The 12,639-nt window shown below is 38.2% G+C and overlaps 1 pseudogene; it reads right to left on the reverse strand.

Annotated features, from left to right (window-relative positions):
* Positions 1–258: 258 nt before the first annotated feature.
* The window catches only part of LOC123389279, a 38,009-nt pseudogene continuing 25,628 nt past the window's right edge, over positions 259–12,639 (reverse strand).

The raw sequence follows: 12,639 nt of genomic DNA on the forward strand, positions 1-12,639 counted from the left end.
GAGCAAGGACCCCCCTCCCATGCAGAAACCTATCCCAGGACCCCAGGATCATGACCTGAGCTGAAGGAAGACACTTAACTGCCTGAGACACCCATGCATCCCAGAAGAACTGAATATTTAATATAAATAGCCACATGTGCCTAGTGGTTACCAAAAGAACAACATAGCTCATGAGTCAAAATCAGTGGTTTCTTCTCTAGTCACTGCTGACATCTTTAGAGGCTTGGGGGTAGAAAGAGAGGAAAACTCTTAACAGAGCTATTTAGCTACTGAAGCAAGTTCTGAAACTCTCCATAGATGGACGGGTCCTTTCCTTTGGGGGATTAAGGTCTTGTTCTTGCCCTTGAACACTTTGTTGGGCCAACTTGTTCATGAAGGAGTTGGTCTCTTTGAGCAGGTTTGTGTTGTAGGTGATGGGCTTTTACATGTTAAACCATTTCTTGGCTTGAGGCTAATGACATAGCTGATGAAGTCATATTACCACTGCAGCATGCCTAGGTGCATGAGGAGCATGTAAAGTTATCTGAGAGAAAATTGCAATATAATGCTTTGTGAGGGTTCTCTGGCTGGTTCTCGCTGGTTTCATGTGCATCATCTTCCAGGTCTACCACAGTTGTTTCATTAGGGAGTGAATACAAGAAGACTGGTTGAGTTGAGTCAGTTTTGAGATACTGTTAATTGCCATGCTGCCTAGTGGAATGGTGTGCTCATGCAGTTTCACACTCCATGTCATGTGGAATCCATTGGTCATCTGGTAAAAATTCTTCACATCTTTATGTAGCACAGAGTTAATTTTTGTTTCCATGAAGAAATTAGATGGCATTCAGTGGGTGACTTTTCTATCATAGTCACTTCTGTCACACCCGGGAAAGATTCTAAGACTCCTATGATCCAGAGTCAGCTTCTCCAGGTATGGTTTGCTGCAGCCTGAGTTGTTGTCTCCTCCATAGATTGCTTCTTGCTCCTCTTACAGCTGGGACAGTGGTGGGGACAGAGCAGGAGAGCAGGGCCGTCTGGAGGGCTGGCTGCCCCAGAGGCTGGGATGTCAAGTTTATGTTTTGCTGGTAGTTGTAGTGCTGGGCTACTGAGAGCACCCTAGGGCAGAAATGAGGGACTTGGGCTGCTTTGGAATGAGTAAGTCTGTGGGGTGCTCATTCTGTGACCCCAGATACACTACACCTTGCCAAGGGGACACAGCATCTCCTCCCATGGACCCTCCTACCCACTCCTAGAATAGTATTTTACAAGAGACTCACTTTATTTTAAAATATTTTTATTTAAGTATAATTGACAATGTTACATTAATTTCAGGTGTAAAACATAGTGATTTGACAAGTTTATACATTATACTGTTATGCTGTTTATCACAAGTGTAGCTACCATCTGTCACAATACATCTCTGTTACATTATGATTAATCTGTGTCTTTTATTCTAACGACTTACTCATTCCATAACAGGAATCCTGTATCCCCCACTTCCCTTCACCCATTTTTCCCATTCCTACACTGTCCTCCCTTCTGCCAGCCATCAGCTTGTTCTCTGTATTTATGGGTCTGATTATGCTTTTTATTTGTTTATTCATTTGCTTTGTTATTTATATTCCACACATAAGTGATGTAATAGTCTTGCTCTGACTTACTCTACTTACCATAATTCCTGCTAGGTCCATCCATGTTGTCACAAATGGCAAGATTCCATCCTTTGTATGGCTGTGTAATATTCCAGTGTGTGTGTGTGTGTGTGTGTGTGTGTGTGTGTGTGTGTAATCTATCTATATCTCAAATCTTTTTTACCCACTCATCTATCAATGGGCACTTTGGTTTCTTTCATATCTTGACTATTGTAAATGTTGCAATAAACATAGGGGTGTATATATCTTTTTGAATTAGTGTTTCTGTTTTCTTTGGCTAAATAGTGGAATTATTACATCATACGGTGTTCCTATTTTTAATTCTTTGAGAAGTATTATTGCATTACCACCAGCAGAATAGGAGAGTTCCTTTTCTATACAACCATGTAAATTCTTGATATTTCTTGTCTTTTTAATTTTAGTTATTCTGACACGTAGAAGATGATAGGTAAGGATACTTCTAGACTGAAATTGAAGGGATGGAGAAGCATCTTTCATGCCAATTGGCCTCAAAAGAAGGTTGGGGTAGCTATTTTCACACCAGAAAAAATAGATTTTAAACTAAAGACTGTAGTCAGAGATAAGAAGGACACTACATAATTCTTAAAGGGTCTATCCACCAGGAAGATCTAACAATTGTAAATATTTATTCCCCCAACATAGGAGCAGCCAACTACATAAGAAACTATTAATCAACAAAAATAGTCATATTGATATGAATACATTAATAGTAGGGGATTTTAACATGTCACTCTCATTAATAGACAGGTCAGCCAAGCAGAAACTAAATAAAGAAACGAGAGCATTAAATGACACATTGGACCAGATGTGCCTCAAAGATAAAAATAGAACATTCCACCCTAAATGACAGAATACGCATTCTTCTTGAGTGTACATAGAACTTTCTCCAGAATACACCACATACTGGGTCACTAATCAGGCCTCAACCAATATCAAAAGACTGAGATTATTCCCTGCCTATTCTCAGACCAAAATGTTTTGAAACTGGAACTCAACCACATTGAATTAAAAGAAATTCAAAAACCTGGAAGCTAAAGACCACCTTGCTTAAGAATGTTTGGAACAACCAGGAAATCAAAGGCATTTAAACAATTCATGGAAACCAATGAGAATGAAGACACTTTGGGCCAAAACCTATGGGATACAGCAAAGATGGTCCTAAGGGGGAAATACATAGCCATCCAAGACTCCTTCAAAAATATTTTAAAAATCCAGAATACACCAGCTGTCTCTACACCTTAAAGAACTGAAGAATCAACAACAAATTAAGCCAACCTCACACACAAGAAGGGAAATAGTCAAGAAAGAGCAGAGATCAATGACATAGAAACTAGAGATACAACAAAATGCATCAACAGAACTAGAAGCTGGTTTTTTGGAAAAATCAATAAGATTGATAAACCATTGGCCAAATTAATCCAAAAGAAAAGAAAGAAGACCCAAATTAATAAAATTGTGAATGGAAAGAGAGAGATCATTACTAACACCAAGGAAATAGAAACAATCATCAGAAATTATTATCAACAGTTATATGCCAATAAGTTAAGCAACCAACATGAAATGGATGCATTCCTGGTAACCTAAAACTTCCAAAACTGAATCAGGAGAAATTGAAAACCTGAATAGATCAATATCTTTTTTTTTTCAGCATAACAGTATTCATTATTTTTGCACCACACCCAGCGCTCCATGCAATCTGTGCCCTCTATACTGCCCACCACCTGGTATCCCAACCTCCCACCCCCCTGCAACTTCAAACCCTTCAGATTGGTTTTTAGAGTGTATAGTCGCTCATGGTTCAGTCCCCTTCCAATTTCCCCAAACTCCCTTCTCCTTTCTAACTCCCCATGACCTCCATGCTATTTGTGATCAATATCTAACAACAAGTTTGAAGCAGTGATCAAAAACCTCCAAAAAAAACAATAGTCCAACCTCCCACCCCCTATCCCTTCAAAACCCTCAGATTGTTTTTCAGAGTCCATAATCTCTCATGGTTCACCTCCCCTTCCAATTTACCCCAACTCCCTTCTCCTCTCTTTCTCCCCATGTCCTCCATGCTTTTTGTTATGCTCCACAAATAAGTGAAACCATATGATAATTAACTCTCTCTGCTTCACTTATTGCACTCAGCATAATCTCTTCCAGTCCTGTCCATGTTGCTACAAAAGTTGGGTATTCGTCCTTTCTGATCAAGGCATAATACTCCATAGTGTATATGGACCACATCTTCCTTATGCATTCGTCCGTTGAAGGGCATCTTGGTTCTTTCCACATTTTGGCGATTGTGTCCATTGCTGCTATAAACATTGGGGTACAGATGGCCCTTCTTTCACTACATCTGTATCTTTGGGGTAAATACCCAGTAGTGCAAAGGCAGGGTCATAGGGAAGTTCTATTTTTAATTTCTTGAGGAATCTCCACACTGTTCTCCAAAGAGGCTGCACCAACTTGCATTCCCACCAACAGTGGAAGAGGGTTCCCCTTTCTCCCCATCCCCTCCAACACATGTTGCTTCCTGTCTTGTTAATTTTGGCCATTCTAACTGGTGTAAGTTGATATCTCAATGTAGTTTTAATTTGAATTCCCTGATGGCTAGTGATGATGAACTGGGTGTGATGCAAAAATAATCAATACTGTTATGCTGAAAAAAAAAATCAAGAGCCCAGGACCTGATGGATTCCCTGGGGAATTCTACCAAACATTCAAAGAAGAAATAGTACCTATTCTCCTAAAGCTGTTTAAAAAAACTGAAGCACAAGGAAACCTTCCAGACTCTTTATGAAGTCAGCATTACTATGATTCTCATACCAGGAAAAGACTCCACAAAAAAGTAGAATTTCAGACCAATATCCCTGATGAATATGGATGCCAAGATTTTCAATAAGATCCTAGCTAATAAGATCCAGCAGTACATTAAAAAGATTATCCACAATGACCAGGTGTGATTTAGCCCTGGGTTCAACATTTGCAAATCAATCAATGTGAAAGAACAAATCAATAAGATAACAAAGGAAAACCACATGGTACTCTCAATTGATCAGAAAAATCATTTTATAAGATACAGCACCCATTCCTGATTAAAAAAATCTTCAAAGAATAGGGATAGAGGGAACATTCCTCAATTTCATAAAACCTATCTATGAAAAACCCACAGTGAATATCATCCATTTGAGATCAGAAACATGCAAGGATGCCCACTCTCACCACTCTTGTTCAACATAGTGCTAGAAGTTCTAGCAACAGCAATCAGAAAACACAGAGAAATAAAAGGTATTCAAGTTGGCAATGAAGAAGTCAAACTCTCTCTCTTCGCAGATGACATGATTCTTTATATGGAAAACCCAAAAGACTCCACCCCCAAACTACTAGAACTCATACAGCAATTCAGTAATGTGACAGGTGACAAAATCAGTGTACAGAAATCAGTTGCTTTCTATACACTAATAATGAAAATACAGAAAGGAAGATTATAGAAAAAATTCCATTTACTATAGCACTGAGAACCACAAGATACCTGGGAATAACCTAACCACAGAGGTAAAGAATCTGTACTCAAGGAAATACAGAACACTCATCAAAGAAATTGAAGACACAAAAAGATGGAAGACCATTCCATGCTCATGGATTGGAAGAATAAACACTGTTAAATGTCTACACTCTAGAGCAATCTATTCTTTCAATGCCATTCTGATCAAATTCCACTGGCAATTTCAAAGAGCTGGAGCAACAATCCTAAAATTTGTATATAATCAGGAAAAAAAGAGAGAAAAAATATATATATAAAATAAGGTTAAATACAATAAAGGGATAGACTATGTAAAAATGAAAATTAAAAAAATGTTTTTAAAAATAAGTTGATAAGAAGTTGTTGAAAAAGGAAAGAAGAAAAATTTTTAAAAAGAAAAGAATAATAAAACTTTTAAAAAATTAAATTTGAAAGACTAAAGAATCACGGGGAAAAAATAATGAATTCTATGTGCTGTATTCCCCAAGCACGGGAGGTTTGCAGTTCTCATGGATTGGTAAACTTGGTCTTGGCTGGATGTTCTTGTTGATCTTCTGGGGGAGGGGCCTGTTCTGTTGGTTTTTAAATGTCTTTGGCCCAAGTAGAACTGCAACACCCTTGTCAGGGGGCCAGACTAAGTAATCTGCTCAGGTTTGCTCTATGTGACTTTTGTCTCCTGAAAGCTTTCCCTGCAATTTTAAAGGATGAGAATGAAAATGGTGATTGTTTCAGGCATGCAACGCTGTTTCAAGTCTCCAAACCCAAAGACTCCTGCAGTGCACTCTTAGGCCACTCCTCCTGGGGAAAAATAGGGGTCTCCCCAGTTCTGCTGCTTGTTGGGCTCCTGCGTGAAAAGCAGTGGCTCAACTGTGATATCCATGGTATATCACAACCCTGAGGTGAAATCCCACTCCTGGCTAACTCTTTGTAGCTGGATTTCCTGTTCCAATACCTGGGAGCTCCACTGCAGTCAGGTTCACCTATTCTTCCTGTGACCCTGAGGGTCTGAGACCACAGTGTCCCAGTGAGGGTTCCATCTCTCCCCTCCTCCAGGACCACTCTAAGCTGTGTGACTGACAACCTTCACCATAGCAGACTTCTAAAATTTCCATTTTTGTGCTCTGCTGCTCCATCACTTGCTGGTAGAAACCTTATGGAGGCTCCCTCCCCTTTGTGGTCTATCTTCCCATATATCACCACAGATTCACTTCTACACACCTCTTACCTTGCAGAAAGTGGTCACCTTTCTATTTGTAAATTGCATCTATGCTTTTTTTCAATCTCCAGTTGAGTTCACAGGTGTTCAGAATGCCTTGATAGTTATCTAGCTGAATTCCTAGGACCAAACAATTTTAAGGTCTCCTATCCTCTGCCATTTTGGGCTCCACTCCCCAAAGCCCTTGTTCCTTTGTTCATCTGCTTAGATGATTTGTCCATCTCTGAGAGGGGTGTTGAGGTCCCTTACTATTGATGTGTTATTATCAATGTGTTTCTTTACTTTGGTTATTAATTGGTTTATATAATTGGCTGCTTCCATGTTGAGGACATTGATATTTTCAATGGTTAGATCTTCTTGAGGGATAGACCCTTTAAGTGTTATATAGTGTCCTTCTACACCTCTTACTACAGTCTTTGGTTTAAAATCTAATTTGTGTGATAGGAGGATTGTTACCCCAGCTTTTTTTGATGTCACTACTATGATAAGTTGTTCTCCACCCCCTTACTTTCAATCTGGAGGTGACTAGGATAAAATGAATCTCTTGTAGACAACATATGGATGGCTCTTTCTTTTTTTATCCAATATGATACACTGTTTTTTGATTGAAGCATTCAACCAATATAAATGCAGATTGACTATTGAAAGATATGAATTTAGTGCCATTGTATTAACAGTAAAGTTCTTATTTGTATAGATTTTTTCTCTTACTTATGGTCTATGTTACTCTTGGGCTCTCTCTTCACTTATGATACCTGCCTTAATATTTCTTGTAGGGCTGCATTTGTGGTCACATATTCTTCAAGTTTCTTTCTATCCCGGAAGGTCTTTATCTTTCCATCCACTCTGAATGACAGCCTTGCTGGATAAAGTATTCTTGGCTGCATGTTCTTTTCATTTAGTACCCTGAATATATTTTGCCAGGTTTCTGTGGATATGTCTGATATCCATTTATTCTAGTCCTTTTCAGGGTGCCCAGGAAGAGAGCTGTCACCCCTTCAGCCTAGCTCACAGTTTATGACTACCAAGCTGAAAGTCATTCCTGGGCTCATTGACTGGACCAGTTTTCCTGCTCCACTGCTTGGGCACTCTATTGTTTCAGGAACCCTGCTCTTTCTGTGTCTCCTGGGATCCTGAGACCGCAGTGACCTACATAGAATTCTGCCCTTTTCATCCCCTGAGCCCCTTTCAGAAAGTGATGTTTCTCATTGGACCAGATTTCTAGGGGTTCTGATTTTGCATGCCAGTGTTATGTCACTTTCTGAGTATAAGTGATCTAGAAGATAGGCTGATGGAAAGGAAGGAAGTTGAGGAAAATAGAGAGACAGCTAATAGCTCATGAATAAAGACTTTAAGAATTTTAATGTTGCCTTGAAACAAACCAATGTCAGAATTACTGGAATCCCCAAGGGCTTGTGGATAAAGAGAGGGCTAGAAGGTATATTTGATTTTTTTTTATGATTTCTCTTCTCCTGCTGGGTTTAGGGTTTCTTTCTTGTTCTTTCTCCAGCTCCTTTAGGTGTAGAAGATTTTTATTTTATTTACTTGAGACAGAGAGTGAAAGTAGGGGGAGCAGCAGGCAGAGGGAAAAAGGAGAAACAAGCTCCTTCACAAGCAGGGGGCCTGATGTGGGGAATCATGACCTGAGCCAAAGGCAGATGCTTAGTGACTGAACCATGCAGTCACCACTAGAAGGTATATTTGAACAATTCATAGCCAAAAACTTTTCTAATCTGGGGAAGAAAACTAACATACATGCCCCAGGGGCAGAGAAGAGTCCTCCCAAAATCAATAATAATCGATAATAATAATAGGTCAATACCCCAACATACAATAATGAATCTTGAAAATCTTAGAGGAAAAGACACTATCTTGAGAAAAGCTAAGGAGAGGACGTTCCTTACGTATAGAGGGAGAAACATCAGAATAACATCAGACCTATCCACAGAATCCTGGCAGGTCAGAAAGAACTGGCAAGATACAGTCATGGTACTAAATGAGAAGAACATGCAGCCAAGAATATTTTACCCAACAAGGCTGTCATTCAGAATGGAAAGGGAGATAAAGAGTTTCCAGGACAGAAAAAAAAAAGAATATGTGTCCCCTGCCACTTCAAACTTCTTTGGGAGGTTATGGTACCAGGTGGTGGATATTATAGAGGGCACAAATTGCATGGAGCACTGGGTGCAGTGAAAAAATAATGAATATTGTTTTTCTGAAAATAAATAAATTGAAAAAAAAAGAATATGTGACCACCAAGCCAGTCCTACAGAAAATATTAAGGGGTATGCCTTTATATTTATATTTATAGACATTTTCACAATGCTTATTCTTCCAATCCAGGAGCATGGAACATTTTTCCATTTCTTTGTGTCTTCCTCAATTTCTTTCATGAGTACTTTATAGTTTTTTGAGTATAGATTCTGTGCCTCTTTGGTTAGGTTTATTCCTAGGTATCTTATGGTTTGGGGTGCAATTGTAAATGGGATTGACTATATAAACCAATTAATAACCAAAACAAATAAATACGTTGATAATACATTAGGGGACTTCAACACCCTACTCATAACAAAGGACAGATCATTTAAGTAGATGATGAACAAAGAAGTAAGTGCTTTGAATGACACCCTGGATCAGATGGACTTCACAGATTTATACAGAACATTTCATCCTAAAACAACAGAACCCTCATTCTTCTCAAGTGCACATGGAACTTTCTACAGACTAGATCATATACTGGGTCACAAATCAAGTCTCAACTGATACTAAAATACTGAGATTATTCCCTGCATATTTTCAGACCACAATGCTTTGAAATTTGAACTAAACAACCCCAAGCAAATTTGGATGGAACTCAAAGACTTGGAGATTAAAGAGAAGAGCATCCTAATATCAAATGAACGGATCAACCAGGAAATTAAAGAAGGGTTTATAAAAATTCACAGAACTAATAAGAATAAAAACATATTGGTTCAAAGAATTTGGGGTACAGCAAACATTTGGGTCCTAGGAGTCAGGTAGTTTAGAATACAAGCATTCCTGAAAGAATTTAGAAAAATCTCAAATATACAAGCTAACTTTACACAGAAAGGAGCTGGAGAAAGAACAGCAACTATAGCCTAAACTAAGGGGGAGAAGAGAAATAAAAGATTAGAGCAGAAATCAATGAAATGGAAACCAGAACAGTAGAACAGCTCAACAAAACTAGAGACTAGTTCTTTAAATGAATTAATAAGACTGATAAACCTCTAAGCAGACTTATGAAAAAAATGACCCAAATTAATAAAATTACTAATGAAAGGAGAGAGATCATAACCAACACCAAGAAAATACAATTTTAAGAACATATTATAAGCAACTAAATGCCAAGAAATTAGGGAATCTGGAAGAAATGGATGGTTTCCTAAGACTTTTTAAACTACCATAACTGAAACAGAAAGAGTTTTAAAAAAAAGTGAATAGATGAATAAACAGCAAGGAAGTTGAAAGAGTAATCCAAGACCTCCACAAAAATAATAGTCCAGGGCCAGTTGACTTCTCAGGGCTATTCTATCATACATTTATAGAAGAAATAATACCTATTCTACTGAAGTTGTTTTAAAAAATAGAAATGAAAGGAAAACTTCCAATCTCATTCATTGAGGCCAGCTTGGTGGACTTGATGCTGAAAACAGACAAAGACCCCATTAAAAAGGATAATTAAAGACCAATATCCTTGAATAAACATGAATGCCAAAATACTCACCAAGTTCCTAGCCAATAAGATCCAATAGTACATTAAAAGGACTATTCACCACAACCAGGAGAGATTTATTCCTGGGATGCAAGGGTGGTTGAACATTTACAAATCCATTAACAAGACATTAATCAAAGAAAAGACAAGAACCATATAATCCTCTCAACTGATGAAGAAAAACATTTGACAAAAATACAACATTCTTGCTTGATTAAAACTGTCCAGAGTGTAGGGATAGATGGAACATACCTCAGTATCACAGAAGCTACTTGTGAAAAACCCACAGCAAATATCATTCTCAGAGGGGGAAGCACTAAGAGATTTTCCCCTAAGGTCAGGAATACAACAGGGTCACCCATTCTCACCACTGTGCTTTAACATCATACTAGAAGACCCAGCCTCAGTAATCAGACAACAAAAACACATGAAAAAAAATGTTCATCATCACTAGCCATCAGGGAATTCAAATTAAAACCACATTGAGATATCACCTTACACTAGTTAGAATGGCCAAAATTAGCAAGACAGGAAACAACATTTGTTGGAGGGGATGTGGAGAAAGGGGAACCTTCTTACACTGTTGGTGGGAATGCAGGTTGGTGCAGCCTCTTTGGAGAACAGTGTGGAGATTCCTCAAGAAATTAAAAATAGAGCTTCCCTATGACCCTGTAATTTCACTTCTGGGCATTTAACCCAAAGATACAGATGTCGTGAAAAGAAGGGCCATCTGTACCCCACTGTGTATAGCAGTAATGGCCACTGTCGCCAAACTGTGGAAAAAACCAAGATGCCCTTCAACGGATAAGTGGATAAGGAAGATTTGGTCCATATACACTATGGAGTATTATGCCTCCATCAAAAAGATGAATACCCAACTTTTGTAGCAATATGGACGGGACTCGAAGAGATTATGCTGAGTGCAATAAGTGAAGCAGAGAGAGTCAATTATCATATGGTTTCACTTATTTGTGGAGCATAACAAATAGCATGGAGGACAAGGGTAGTTAGAGAGGAGAAGGGAGTTGAGGGAAATTGGAAGGGGAGGTGAATCATGAGAGACTATGGACTCTGAAAAACAATCTGAGGTGTTTGAAGTGGTGGGGAGTGGGAGGTTGGGGGAACCAGGTGGTGGGTATTAGAGTCGGCACGGATTGCATGGAGCACTGGGTGTGGTGCAAAAATAATGAATACTGTTATGCTGAAAGTAAGTAATAAATAAATAAATGGCATTCAAACTGGCAAAGAAGCCAAACTCTCACTCTTCACAGATGACATGATATTTTATGAAGAAAGCCCAAAAAACTCCAACCTAAAATTGTTAGACCTCATACAGCAATTCAGCAATGAGACGGGATACAAAACCAATGCACAGAAATCAGTTACATTTCTATGTTCTAACAGTGAAAGTGAAGAAATAGAAATTGAGGAATCTATTGCAATTACAATTGCATCAAAAACCAAAAGATACCTAGGAATAAACTTAAACAAAGAGGTAAAGGATCTGTACTCTAGAGACTACAGAACACTTATGAAAGAAATTGAAGACTCAAAGATGGAAAAAACATTTGATGCTCATGTACTGCAAGAATAAATATGGTTAAAATGTCTATTCTACCAATACACATTAAATGCAATCCATATCAAAATACCATCAATATTTTTCACAGAGCAGAAACAAATAATCCTAAAATTTGTATGAAACCAAAAAATACCCAGAATAGTCAGAGGAATGTTGAAAACAAAACAAACAAACAACAACAACAACAACAACAAAAAACAGTGCTAGCAGCATCAAATGCCTGACTTCAAGTTTATTACACATCTGTGATCATCAAGACAGCATGATACTGGCACAAATAAAGGACACTTAGATCAATGGAACACAATACAGAATACAGAAATGGACCCCCAACTCTGGTCAACTAATTGTTGACAAAGAAGGAAAAAATATCCAATGGAAAAAAGTCTCTTCAATCAGTGGTGCTGGGAAAATTGGACATCCAAAACCAGAATAAAACTGGACCATTTCTTCACACCACACAAAAAAATAGACTCAAAATGGATTAAAGACCTAAATATGAGAAATGAGTCCATCAAAATCCTAAAGGAGGACATAGGCAAGTAACCTCTTCAACTTCAGCCACAGCAACTTCTTGCAAGACACATCTCTAAAGGCAAGGGAAACAAAAGCCAAATGAACTATTGCGACTTCATCAAGATAAAACAAAGTTTCTGCATGACAAATGATATAGGGAACAAAACTTTAAGGCATCCTATGAAGTGGGAGAAGATATTTGCAAATGATATATCAGACTAGAAGGGCTAGTATCCAATATTTATAAAAGACTTACAAAGCAACAAAACAAACAAATAAACATACAAACAAACAAACAAAAAACAAATAATCTAGTCAAGAAATGGGCAGAAGACATGAACAGACATTTCTCCAAAAATGACATCCATATCTTCTTTATCTGTTCGTCTGTTGAAGGGCATCTTGGCTCTTTCCACAGTTTGGAAATTGTGGTCA

Source organism: Mustela putorius, unplaced genomic scaffold, assembly GCF_011764305.1.
Source record: "Mustela putorius furo isolate JIRA1106 unplaced genomic scaffold, ASM1176430v1.1 tig00003972_pilon_pilon_pilon, whole genome shotgun sequence".
Lineage (NCBI taxonomy): Eukaryota > Metazoa > Chordata > Mammalia > Carnivora > Mustelidae > Mustela > Mustela putorius.